Source organism: Struthio camelus, chromosome 9 (genome assembly GCF_040807025.1).
Source record: "Struthio camelus isolate bStrCam1 chromosome 9, bStrCam1.hap1, whole genome shotgun sequence".
NCBI lineage: Eukaryota > Metazoa > Chordata > Aves > Struthioniformes > Struthionidae > Struthio > Struthio camelus.
Genome location: NC_090950.1, coordinates 4,840,817 through 4,854,916, shown reverse-complemented (window position 1 = coordinate 4,854,916; position 14,100 = coordinate 4,840,817). Strand labels below are relative to the sequence as shown.

Genomic DNA, 14,100 nt, shown 5'->3' with positions numbered 1-14,100 from the left:
GCTTTTCTAATGGTTTAGCTGTATTGAAGTCAAAAGGAATGGTGTTGGGGAGTTTTCCTCTGGCCCCTCTTCCCCCAAGCACCTTCTTTTGGGCACAGTTTGAAGAGTTCTGGGTTTTGCTTAACAGCATCTGTAAAAGTGAAATATCAAAATCCTTTGCAGAGCAAAATTTCCGGTTGCAAGGGTGCTTTTGAGTCCATCTGTAAATCTGTCTGGATAGACGTTTCTCTCTGCTGTTCTTTATTTTACACCCTGATTTCTAACCTGCCTCCTAATTTGTTTTATGTTCCTGTCCTTCCCTGGTGATGGCAACACCTCCTAATATAGCATAGTCTGCCAATTCCATTATTTGCTCTTTACGTCTTTTTCCAGCTCGTTAATGAAGAGGTGATGAAAGATGGGTGTAACAGCGATCTCTGCAGAGCTCCACCAGGCCCATCTCCCCCTCTTGACAAGATGATGTTTCTCATTTTGCTTGGTTTATGATTCCTCAGTTACTTTCTGAAGCACTCAACATCTCTCATGTCCAAGCCAATTTGAATGGAGGCTCAGAGTGCACTTTCATGGGATGCTGAATCAAATCTCTTAAAGCTGAAGTATCCTTCTGCTCCAGTTTGCTCTGTGGTGGGGTGGCCAAAGGACGTTGGCTGGGTCAGGGCTGGAGAATCTTATTCTTTTGGCTGCCTTTGCTCTTGCATAGCCTGCAGTGGATAGCTGAAGCTTGGGAGACTGACAGTGTCTGTCCCAGTCCTGGTGATCTCTATATCTGTGTTTGGCTACAGCTCTGTCCCCTGAGCAGGTGTGAAGCCTTGAGGTAAGCCTGCTGCTTCCTTGCAATAACCAGCAGCTAAGGCTTGCAGGGGTAAGCAGTACTTCTCCTTGATGTACCTGAACATAAGGAACAAGCTGTCCAAGTGCAGCGATAGGTGAGGACGCAATGGACCCTCTCTGACGTCCAGATGCAGGCAGCAATGTGGAGGAATTGAGGGCCTTTGAGGAAACAAAACTAAGAAAAGAGGTTATAAGACAGTGCTACCCACCCATCCTATCCCAACGAAGAGCTTCATTTCTTGAGGGGCCTGGTCTCTGACCAACACATTCCTCAACAGACACCTTCAGGGTGTGGTTGCTGCGAAACTGGGGAGAGAAAGGCAGTGAATAATGTGTGGCAATTTGGAAGCGCTTCAAAAAGAAGCGTGCTTTGTCTTTCCTCCCCTCCCTTGCCTGGGCACCGCAAGGAAGTCTTTGCCTGGCCCTCCTCAGATCCAGCAGGATATCTCAGAGTGACTGTGGCCCAAAATGTACTTTGCTGTTATGCTGGCCTGGATTTACCTTATGGCATCTGATGATTTTTCCCTCCTCCCTAATTGGTTCCGTTAATTTATTGTGGACAGGAGCTTGTTCTGCCAAGTGCTAATTGCAAAGGTTATTGTTTCTGCCCTTTCTGAAGAACAGCAGGAAAACCTTCAATTCCGTTGCATTAAAAATAAGATTAAAAAAAAAAAAGGCAGAACGTTTTTGGCCTGGATGTAAGCGTATCCCATGCAGTGTTTGCAACCTGGAGCGAGTGCTGCTCTGCTACTATCTTCATGTTAACAAAGGAAGCCTCCTCTCTCTGCCCAGGACACGGACTTGTTCCTTATCCTTGCCTCTGTTTACAAATAGAGGCCAGAAAGCTGGTAAAGCGGTGCGGTCTTCTCTGTGGCCATCCTTCCTCCCCACAAGCCCATCTGGCAGCCTCTTCCCATGGAACAAGGAAGCAGCCTGAGTTGGTGCAAGGTAGTGGCAGTCTGTGCTCAGCTGCTGTTTTCTTGGTGTCATATACTGCCTTCTCCATCAGGTGGATGATGCACAGGTTGTTGTTAAGATAGCTCAGTTCTGGCCCATCCTTTCCCTGTGGAAGGGAGCTGGACACGTTTTACTTTGTGGGACCACTGTGGAAGAGATTTTCTGGTATTCCTTGTTAGAAAAGTCAAGTTGCTCAGGTGCAGTGGGGTTTCTCAAAACCCAGGTTTTTACCTGGCACATGAGAGGAACAGTTACCTCTTGGCTCACTTTTCTCTGGAGCTGCCATTTGCTGCCAAGGCTTCAGCATCTGCCTAGATTGACCTGGACTTTATGGTGGGCACCAGCCATTTAGCCCAAGTGGCCAGCATTGCTGTTCTTTTGTCTTTCAAAGGTGACAATCCCCTATGGAAAGGTCCATCTTGAAGAGGCCCTCAAGGGGTTGCTGTAAAACTTGGCTTGGTTCTCCAAGCTGTCAGAAAACCAGGTAGCACAACCCTCTGGGCTGTAACTGAGGACATCTCCCTCCTTCGTTTGGCAGTAGGTGTTCGTGCCACGCACAACAGAGTGCTTGCCTCTTGTTTCATGTGGTCTCTCTCCCTTGTGGCTCCGTATTTGCTATGCCGGGCTTTGTTTCCACTGCAGTATTTACTCTGGCACACGTCCTGTTTATCACATAGCGTGGCTTTGTTTGGTTTTGTTCCAGAGCCCAGAAGCCTTTGGAAATGCCTGTTTATAAACAGAGGGTTGTTGGGGACCAGATTTTGCTCCGTTGTAAAGCAGCAAACTGCAGTGACGTATTATACCAGTTATGGATCCGAATTTGTACTTTTTCTTCTCTATTCTGGCCCCTGTCTCAACATCCTCCTGCTTCAATCTTTTCTCTTTTAACACTCCAGCTCTCCCGCTCCCCTCCAACTCTCTCCTGTCTTGCTCCCAGCGTCTACGCAAGGCCAACCAGCCCTCAGCAGGCAGACATGCTCAGGGTACCTGATGAATGAAACTTATGACAGAGGAAACTAAATACTACCCATACATTTATCTAGGAAGTCTGGATAGTATCTGTGAGCAGCACTTTCATGTGAAGGAGGCACAGTTAAAATCTAGATTCTTGGAGAGGTGTATATATCATATTTAAAGGAGCTTTTGAGCTTACAGTATAAAGGAGAATTGTATTTTATATAGCAACTTTAAGAGTTGAGGAGCTGTATCTCAGAGTGCTTTACAAAGCAATAGGTAGATAGTGGTGGTTCAGGCAATGTGTAGGAGAATGTGGCAGCCAGATGTGTAGCTGTATCTCACATGCAGCCTTACTCTTATTAGTAGGATGAATTGGCCAGGTTATCAAGACCATGTCCTGCACTTCTGAAGCAGTGCTGTGTTGTCTTTAACGTACAACTGGCTGGTGACAGGAGGTAAGCCAGCACTGTCTTTCTGAAGTGCAGTGCTCTGAGGACCATGGCAGCCAGCAATGGGCCCCCAGGTCCACCTTGCCCAGGCTGGGGTTTCTGCTTGTGGCCAGTACCACATGGAGCAGGTGAAGGTACTTCAGGAAAGGTGTTTTTTGGTTATCCTCCTTTATGAAAGAGCTCCGCTGTTAGCAGTCCCATCCTGTCCGTTCATCCAGCTGGCATGGGGAGCCTTTGGGAGCACCCCTTTCAGTAGGCTGTAACTGCAGCGGTGGGACGTGTTGCACATGGCTTTTGCCATGTTGCACAGTGGCTTTTGCAGTAGTTAAGTGACTTTTCCCTTCAGCTGTTACAAGAAGTTTATAGAAGTGGGCAGATGAGTCCCTGCCACCTCCCTGGCCTTACCAGGCGCCTTCTCCTTCTTTCCGTGCTGTTCATGAGCGTTGGTGAATGTAGGCCAAGCAAGCCTCTCAGCTTAATTCGGTGGCCTTTTCTCTCCATAGTAAGAGAGAATGATAATATATCAGGTTTCCTTCCATCTTCCGCAAAAGCTTGACCATATACTGCTGACTGCATGAACCAAATGATGAAGCAATTTCACAGCCTTTACCAAAGAGAGACACTGCAGATGCATGTTCTCCAGATGTCGCAGGACTTATCCTAGAACTCTTAATGGTGCTCCCTCAATGCCAATTGTAAGAGAAAGGCGGCTCCATGTGTTCTGTAAAACGTGTTTTGTTTCATGAGCCCTACATTGAGCAAAAATGTTGGTCATCAAAACAAATAATATTGCCAAGAAATCTTTCTTAGTTATCCAATTTGTGCAATATCTTATTATAGGGAGAAACAACTGTTATCTGCCTCGTAAAGGTTAATATAATAATAAGCAGATACTGACTTCTATTGAGATGAACATGATGATTTATTGACCCAAGAGGTAAATATTCAGTGAAGCGAAGTCAAGGTCAATACTTACCATGAGGAGAATAAATTCTTGTATTTTCTGCAGTGGGGAGACCATACAGAACAGTCACCACTAAAAATGTCATCTGCTTTGGTGATGGCTGTTGCCATTTGCAACGAGACAGCTAAATACGGTAGTCTACTGCTAGGATCTTCACTTCATATTTTTAGGGAAACTATCGATTAAAAAATGTTTTCTTTGGATGTTTTTCTTCTTTCTTAAATATTTAACAGTACTTTCCTAAAAAAAAGAAAAAGGTAAACCCCCAAATCTGAGTTTTACCATGGTTTTGAATTGCTAGGCACATTTCCTGCATCGCTGTTATAAATTCATTATGTTTTATTTGATTTTACTCTATTAGAGAGACATTCAGCTTCCAATTCGTAAGTCTGGCAACTTTAAACCAAAGCGGAGATTTTCCACGCACGCATTCATTTTGATTGCAAAGCCATTTTTCTTTTTGAGAAATGCTTCAGTACAGAAATGTCAAGCATCTCTTGTAGTTCCTGTGGATAAAAGACAGGCTCTGAAAGTTGGCACCTGCTTCAACGCCCTCTTCCCTGGGCAGGATGAAGTCTTTCTGATGCCAAATCAAGGGGAAAGGAGAGGACGCTGGGGTAGGACACTGTTGTCATCTTTACTGCACTGTTTCACTAGTGATGTGCATGGTAGAAACCATAAATACATTCAGTGAGGGGGAGGGAGAGGAATCGCACTATTATCCAACTTGAGCAAAGTGACATGAACAAGGATATTATTTTGGTAAGTTTATCTCTTTTGTATCTATGGTGACAAGATCCTCACCAGCGTAAGACAGACTTACAGGCTGTCTGCGCCTTGTTATCTCAGTGTAGGATGACAGTATAAGTATCACTGCTGGAAATGTTATCTATCCTTTATTATTTCACTTGTGAGGGGCTAACAAGACTGTTATCAGGGTATTTACAATCAAAACACGTGCAGCTCGAGTGATAAAAGGGAGAACAGACATCTGATCTCCAAGGATATGAAGACAATGCTTCAGCCTTGAGCAGAAGGAGATGGATCTTATTATTGAAGACGGTTTGGCAGGCTGGGAATGGTCAAACCAGCCCAGGTGACGATTCAAATCATAAGCTTGAGAGATGGAGTAGGGAGAGGCACATGTACGCGCACACACATAAACTCACAGCACATGAAAAGGCAATCGTATCAACAGCACTCTCGGCTCAAAGAGAAATGTTTTATCCAGTACCTTTTTTTAATGGTTTTTCTTCTGGGCTGTCCTCTCACTTGAAGTGTAGATGTAGCAAGCTGTCAGGAGCAGCAAGTGGAGTTGAGTTTCTTCAAGTAAGTCCAAAGCAGTGAAAGCTTAGCCTGGGACTGGAGGGTGGAGAACAGGCAGCTGCCAAGATCACTTATCAGGGGGTTTATTTAGGTTAATTCATTATCTTGCAGAAGCTTTCATCAGTGCTGTGTTAATATAGGGTTTGTGCAGGTAGAGGATTAGCTGTGACCACAAACCCTATCCCAGATCTCTTTAGGGACGGAGAGGCTAACAACTCCACAGAGGACAGAAATCTGGCCCTGGGACGCTTCTGTTACTGATGCTGAGAGGAGTTCCCGGAAGTAATAGAGGTCAAATTCTCATCACTGTGCAACTTATGCAAACCAGGTGCAAAATGGTGTCAAATTCTGACCACCTTCTCTGACGTGGATTAGCCTTGCTTTGTTAAAGATGAGGCTCTGCAACACTCCATCCAAATCTAGGTCTTATCCTAGAGGTGGTTATCTCATGTAACATAACCTGGTGGCTGGTTTTCTCTCGTGTTGGAGAGGTCACGGCAGGGGACAGTTTGCGTCTTCATTCTCCTCTTGTTATTGAAGTTCCCTAAGCTGAGCAGAGGGCTTCTACACCATAGGGCACAGAAGCTTATGCTCTCAAGTGCATCTGGGATCTCTCGTAGATCTCTGAGCCAGGAGGGCATCCAAGCAGAAAGCACAAACTCCAGTACCAGGTTCCCAGTCGTCTTTTGAGAAGGAAATGGAGAGGATGGAAGGTGTTCCTGGTGGCAGCCACTCTGTGGGATCTAGCTGGGCCGCAGACATTGTGAGAGATGAGGCAGGTGGGCTTCTAGAGACAGCCCCATCTCTGAACATCTCTATTAGTTTGGCTGTAAGGCTAGGTGGAAACAATGTGCAAAGTAGGTAGCTTCTTCAGATAGCGAGTAGGGAATGAATGTGAACTTCTGATGTGCGGCGTTATTCTGCGTTAGCCTGTCTGATTAACTCCGTATTCACCTTGCTTTGGGTATCATGTAAAGCGAACTACTTTCAACCTGTCTAAATGACTCTCGTATCACTCTCTAATGGCTGTTGACCACCAGTAACCCTTTTTCACCTGTGGGGACCGGCAGCATCACCTCTGCCTTGTTTAGGAGAAATAATCTGTGGTTGTAATACACAGCGTGGTTTTTTTTTTCTTTTTCCCTTGAAATCCTAGCTTTGGAGGGCCAGTGGTCTGTTTTGTATGGTAACGTGTGACCTATCACCCCTCTCCTGCCCTTCATCTCTCGCGTCTTTAATTGCACTTCTGTTTCTGAAGCATATGGAATTCATTATTCGGCAACAACGTCCTTTGTGATATCAGCCTTAATTAACTGTTTCCCTCTGTCTTTTCTTGCTCTTATCTTCTCCCCATCTTCATACCGAGATGAGCTGACAGCCCCCCACCTGCATCAGTGCTGGCCAGTGAGCCATGACCAGATAAGAAGAAATGGAATTCCTTATCTCTTTATTTATAAATACGTACACATACACACAAACGTGGAAAAAGGTCAAGGTTGGTGGGAAGGGAGAAGGCCCTCCAAGACAACAAAACCCCCTTCTCTTTTAAGTCTCCATAGCAACAAGATGGAGCATCATGGGATGTCAGGATGAGAGGGGCCTATTCTTTTCCTACAGCACTCTTTCCACTTCATTAGTCTCTTTATCAAGTATCTCTGCACTGGGTTGAGCCTTTTTGTTTTTGTTTTTTTTTTTTTGTGCCAGAGAGCAGTGCAGATGACTCAAACGCACGTTGACCTTTTCATCAGGACTCAGGAGTTCCTTGTCGGAGTTGTATCCTCTTCCCATCCCTTCCTCCCCCAAAACCCTCTCGTCTCCAGTTCACACGACCTCCGTCTCCGGGGCCTTCTAATCAAACCCCTGTGGCTGGTGAGGTATGAAGAGTTTCTTTAAAAAGAGAAAGAAAGAAAGAAAGAAAAAAGCAGCAAGAGTATGAGAATGTCCTTCACTGGTGCTGGAGGTGTCGAGACCCTAGCTGTCAGAGCTGTGCAACTAGGGGTAAGATTAATGACTCCGCTCAGAGAAAACCGAAATAAAATAGAAGAGAAGTAGTACCAAGTAACTGTGTGGATGATGAGGGGAAGGAAGAGGAAGGGACCAAGGTATTCCTCAGTCTCAGGCGTGTTTAAATTCCCCGGGGACGGACAAGTTAGCCTAGGAAGGCTCTTTAGTTTTATTCTGGTGGTCTTGAAGGGACATGTTTGTCTATCTGTATTTGTGAGCACACTTTCAATGTGGTAGCTGTACTGAGGTACAAACGCTGTGTATCCTTATCTTGGCTTCTCCGGAAAAGTCTCTAACCTTTTGTTTGCCTTTTGTTTTAAGCTTCCCACCGCATAGCCTGTTTTGTCCTCAAGGTGTCTTGAGTTGCTTCACGAATCAATGCACCAGTTGTTGTTATTAGGAAACGTGAGTGTCTGCGCTATGTCAGGCAGTAGCATGCAACACAGTTCCTAGTGTTAGGCTTACGTCTGCAGTGGATGTAAAGTGATTTATGCCTTGCTAGTGGATGAAGGAATTGCAGAGGTTTGCACCGCTGATGAAGCTGGACCTTGAACCTGCCTCCTTGAAAGTACCAGGGCACCACCGTTAGCTTTTAAGATGATCCTTTGGATTTTCACTTCTTCCAGGAAGCCATTACCTGACAGTTTGCAGCTTAATTTGAACAGACTTCACACTACGAGAACCTAGCTGAGCTTCTTACTGCAACAGCTCACGGTGTGAAGCTCTGTATGTTTGAAACTGTATGTACTGGACAGGAAGAGGGCTTGTTAGCATGGATGACTGACAAGGCCAAAGTCATCTGAAGAAGTGTTTGTAAAGAGCCTTGAACCTGGATGCGCTTCGACTGTGTGCACCTAAGCTAAGAGATTTACATGGGTGTTTTTTAGGGAGAAAAAAACATATAAAAATGCTCTGCACTTAGCGTAGGAGTCAGGGTTATGAATATCCCAGTCCAACTGCTTCAGTTCTCATAGGAGTAATTTTGAAGTGGGAAATCCCATTAAATCATAACAGGGCTCTTAAGTAGTTCTCTCTGATGAATTTGTGGCACTCTGCAAGTCCCATAATTTCCCCTATACCAATGAGGAAACTGAGGTTAAGTGACTTAGCCAAGGTCATGCAGCAAATCAATACCCACTCCAGCCCGTGCGGACACCTCTCCCTTTGGCTTCATGCAACTCTGGCTTCAGCGAGCTCGCTGTCAGTGCTTAACGAATGGGAATAATCGTCCTGTCCGCTGTCCCGGTCCTGGCAAAGAAAGTCCAAGGGCTGCAGTCCTGGGATTTATTCCTCCCTCCTCCCATACAGTACTTTTACCTGCTGATGCTGTCCCATGCAAGCAGCCTGTCACATAAGCAGAGAAAGCTGGTAGAAGCCCCCCCTAGATCGTTCTGTCTTGTTCTTCTGTATCAAGGAGAAGGTCTCCGTGGGAAGGTGGGTACAGCTTGCAGCGGAGGTGTTACAGCTCTTAGGAAGGTCTCATTTTTTCAGCGAGGCTTGGCCATGCAGGCAGGGACGATTGGTGTAGTCTCCCCCCCCCCCCCCCCCCCAGCCCAGAGCAGTGCTGGTTAAGCAGCCCTGACGGATGGCATCTTGCTTGTTCTCGCCATCCTTCAAATACGGAGACGCCGCAGTCTCCTGGCCCTCCTGCTGTCCCAGTTTATCCCAGTGCCCTCTGCCATCTGTCACAGCGCTGTTGCTTGCATTTGGCATGGCAGGCATCAATCTGAATCCCATCGGCTCCATCTGTGTGAGGTGCTCGAGCTGTGCTCCACAGTGTGCGTCTTGTCAGCTGTGGCTTGTGTCTGAAAATACAGCTATTCTCCTTAACTTGTTTGGGCACAGCGATATTTCCCTCTGGGCTTAGGGAGCTGTGCTTTTATACCCTGGTGCAGCATGTTTTGGAGTGTGTCTTTGGCAGGTGGGTTGATTTTTGGGACAGAATTGTCACACACAAGGTCTGTCTGTTATGATGGAATGTGAGAGCCTCTTCCAGTATCTGTGGGAGACTTGTCAACCTGTTTTCCTTCCTTCCTGCTGATCAAGTCTCATCACAACGTGTGTTTGAGCATCCTCTACTTGGTGTTTTTGTCCTGGGTTCATGGAGGGGAATGTGCTGGTAGTTTGAGGGTATTTCAGGAGTGGAGATGTAGGTGTTCAGCCTAAACTTCCTTCCCACATGTGGTTTGTCCTGAGGAAGCAGACTGTTTTTCCCAGGAACAGGCAGGCTGCAGTTCTGGGAATCTTTAGCTTGCTCACTGCAGCGACGTTGTTGTTCATCTATGTATCTTCATCTTTTATTACTCCTTCCAGCACTGCTAGCTGGAGTCCCACAAGAACGCAAGGTGCCAAACGTATGTAGACATCTAGTGTGACACGAGTCTTCAGCAGGAGTGTTTCCCCCTCCAGAGATGGCTTGCTTCCCTGTTCCTTTTCTTTAGCTAATTCATAGCTATTTGAATTGCTGCTTCTGCTCTCACTGTTCACTGTGGCCTGGTGTTAATGATCTGCGTTTATCTCCCTTCCCAGGTAAATGGGACAAAAAGCACAGCGAGTTAACTGGGCATGCTGTCTGAAAGAGCATGTATTGGGATTAACACACTGCCAAACTGCCTCACTGTATTCTCCGTATTGTCTCCTGCAGCCAAATCTGGCAGGTTCTCCAGAAGGCTGGACGTCAGTGGTCTGCGATGAGATGTAGTTCTCAATGCCAGCTTCCGTCCTTCGTTGCTGCAAGGTGCCCCAAGGATGGCAGGTATTTCAGGTACGTCTCTGCTTTCTCATCAGCATTTCTCCATGCGTTTGACACTTGCTTGCCCATCCTTAGTCCTGTTTCACCAGTAAACGCAGCATGATCCGCTCCAGACGAGTCAAAATAGGCTTAACTTAGAGAAAAGGAGGAACTCTGAGGAGCACTGCAGGTACAGCCAGGGGGCAAGGAGCAGGTTAGCAGGTTTCCAGAAGTCTTTTCCGTTGCTATTTTCCATTGCTTTCGGGCACCTCTGGCTTTCCAGCTGCTCTGGAATGGCTCTGATATGTTCCTGAGAATTTGTCTGTTTAGCGACCTTCGCGTTAGCTCCAGCTGCCTGCATTGCTAGCACTGAGCTCTGTGCTCAGCCTGTCTCTGTAGCCCAGCAACTGAGCGGACAGTGTGGCACTGGCACTGGTGTCTGGCCATTCTGGCAGAATGATGGATGGCACCCCTTGTAGAGTGTTGTATAGCTCCTGGAGGTTATCCAAGCCTTGCTTTGAAGGTGGCAAAGCTTGTTCGACACTTGTCACATCTTTGGGCAGTTTTCTGAATTTCTATTGGGGGTGAAGATCTCAGCACCCTGCACTGGTGCTGGAAGAATGTCCTGGGAGAGAGACAAATGACAAAGCACTGATACACAAAATTCAGTGGGAGGTCCTGGAGATAGTTTGAACCTCAGACTGTGGCTTTAGAAACAAACCCCAGCAGTGGTTGAAAATCTCCTTCCTGAAGTCTTACTGACCTTAAAATTACGTTGCTTTGCTTTTTGTATGCTGATGCTACAGCAGGACAAACTTGTTCCACTGATTAGTAGGACCACAGGCATTAGCTGGTGCTTTTGCAGGAAGGCTGACTTAGACTCCCTTTCTCTGCTCTCATGTGGTGTGATTTCACCTTCATTCACATCACGGTGTTTCTGAAAAAGCTTCTTGTTTTGTATAGCAGCTGTGTTGTCTTCATGCATCTGTAAGGTGTGTTTGTCCAAGCCTCACCTTTGGGGTGCTGCAGGACTAGGAAGATGTTTTATTAGATCATTCACAAGACCAAATAATCTCTGTAAGAGAGCCTCTGTAAGATCTTTGGATGTCAGCTGTGCTGCTTCCACGTTGTAGTAGGGGGCTGTAACCTGAAGATGGGCAGGTCTCTTGTGTGTGATCCTGTATCTGAATGTAGGTTCATCTTGGAGAGCTGAAAGCTCCGCTCTCCTGGCTGATCCTAGCTGTCAGGGTGGAGTTGGTCCTTACCTGCCAGATGCTAAACTACGTGTTTGGAGTTCGCCCATAGACCAGCATAGCTCCATCGCTTGGAGCATTGTTCATGCAATTTGGAGGTGGCACTTAAGGTCTTCTCCTGCAGACTGGGTCCTGGACAGCGTTTTCGGCCCCTGACTGCCAGTAAGGCTGCAGCTTCCCTGGCTGTGAAGTGCTACGTGTGTTCTGCTTCCAGAGCTAGAATATGCTGAATCCTTTTGCTTTTGCCATAGGAATTGGTATTTGTTCAGTCTCTTGAATTTAGATGGGAGCTCTGTGACCAGCGGTGAAGTTGCTCACTGGCATGCGAATGTGTTATTTGCTAGGCTCCTTTGCCTCGCTACTTACCGTGAGTAGGAGACGTTTCTGGACTGGGAATGCCCATTGGTCTAATAATGTGTTTTTTTTTTTTTTTTAATGTAAGGTGTTCTCTCCAATATATTGCTCTCCTTGTACATAGTTGTAGGTGTAATATGCTTGAGAGCCATCCCACGCCTTCAAATACCATTTGACGGTCCTTCTTGGCAGAGATGGTTTGGGGATTTTAGAAGTCATTCTCTCTTTCAGCTTCTTATTGTTTGTGTCTCTACTTTATATTCATTTGCTGCAGCTTTTGCCTTTGCCAAAAAAAACCCCAAAAACCCACCTTTTGCAGCTTCATGGATGAAGTTGTTTTAGGCTCATGTAGTCAGTTCCCCACTGACTGTCCTGCTTAATATTTCAGTCTCTGTAGTTTTCTTTGGCATTCAGCTTATGACTCGTATTTATGGTATTGTAATGGGATGGAATCATCGTAATTTGCCTGTATTTTGTTCTCCCATTTTTCTTGCAGAGAATGCAGGGGAGATCTTTCCTCTCCAGCATGTTCACTGATGATTTACTTGGCCATCTCTTGCCGTCTCTTTGCCTACTTGTTTGTAAACTGCTGGTTTCGTAAAACTCAGCTGGGAAATGGATACAAGCCTTATCCTTTGGCTGTTCTAGTCTGCACTGCATTTATGCCTGTTAAACACAATGCAGATCAGTAGCTCTTTTGAGGCTTTTTCCTATGATGGACTTGTCATGCTATTTAGCAACGTAAAGGCAGATTTAGCATCATGTCCACAAGTGCTGAGGTGGCACCTTTTGTGTTTGAGGTTTATGTGGGTTAAAAATGGCTTTGTGGAACCCATCCAGGGTTTTGTTTTGTTTTCTCAGCTTACTGCTGACATGGCCAGTAGCTCTTGCAACACAGGTCAGCCTTTCCCTATAGATGTGCTTGTTATTGCTTTGTTTTCTCCTTTATCCAGCTCCTCTTGTAGTTTTCTGGTTTTTCCATAGTGAGCTGAAGAGCATCCTATGGCTGAACACAACCCTTTTTGAGGCCATCTGCTCAGGGACAGGATTCTGGGCTACTCATCAGCTGTTTTCTCTATTTATTTTGTTTTTCCTCCTTGCCACGTTCCTATCCTTCTGCTTTCATGGACCTGCAGGAGCCAACTCGCTTCTGGCACCATGTTCAGTCTCCACACATAAAAGAAAGTCAAGATGCAAAGATGTTTAGGCTTTCTTTCTTCCTCCATACCTGCTGTTCTCTCCCATCAAGCACTTCCTAAGGGTAGGGTTTTCCAAGTTCCTAGTCATTACCCTTTATATAAGCATAATATAGCGCTGTAACGCTCCCTATGGGGAAGCTATCTATTGTAGCAATCGGTAAAACAAAAACTGGCTTGATCCTTCTCCTATTGCTCTCAAAAAAAACCCCGCATGCCGTTCTTCAAACGGGACGCCTGAAAGCCTTCATCAGAGGTCAGTTCATCCCTACATGACACTTTACTTGAGCAAAACTGAAAGCAGGGCATAATTTGAAACAGCTAAGCTAGCCATTAGAGCAGAGCCACGCAAATAAAATGCCTGGGTCGATGTAGTTGAATATGGTGCAGTTAGAAAAATGATAGTGTGCAAGGAAAAAGAAAAACTATTCGAATGAATGTGAATAAGTAAGGAACAGACTTCCAAGGCAGAAAAATCAGATTGAGTGTGTAGGCTGTTATGTTCAAAGGGGTCAGGTAAGAAGTACTCCAGAAGGTACCTTGCGCAACAAAATAGGTACCTCCACCTCCAGACACAGCGGATGGACTTGAGACCCAGGAGACATAGCTCCTGGTTTTGTCCTTGCTGCCAACCTGCTTCGTGACCTTTCTTAGATTGTTGTACTTCCTTGTGCATCAGCTTCCCGGCCTGCAAAACGAGGTGGTCATCTCACCTAAAAAAATGCTTTTTAAGCTCTGTAAAGGAGAATAGCTCCAAGATAGCCATCTGAAGTTCTTTGCTGTAGGGACTCTCTTGGCGCCAGTCGTCTTCCAGGAGCATCACTAATGTCTATTAAATATGTAGCTGGTTCTTTAGCTTATTGTTTCTGGAAGAGAAAGAACTGTACGAGGCATGAAATGGTTTGTTTCATTGATGTTGAATTTTTAAGGATTTACTATGTGTGATTATACTTAAGGAACTGAGGCTGAAACAATACAGTTCACATACAGTGGCTCTTAGCGGCTGTGGGAAAATGTTGCTTGGTTTTGGACCAGAAAATCTGACCTGGAGGAATTTGTGTTTTTCTAAAATCAAACA

General features: G+C 45.8%; 1 long non-coding RNA gene across 1 annotated transcript in view; it reads left to right on the top strand.

Moving 5' to 3' along the window:
- The window catches only part of LOC138068161 (uncharacterized), a 60,493-nt gene that overhangs the window by 23,278 nt on the left and 23,115 nt on the right, over positions 1–14,100 (top strand). The window contains exon 2 of the long non-coding RNA XR_011142816.1: positions 10,133–10,252. This is a non-coding gene — a long non-coding RNA (uncharacterized lncRNA). The remainder of the gene's footprint in view (positions 1–10,132; positions 10,253–14,100) is intronic.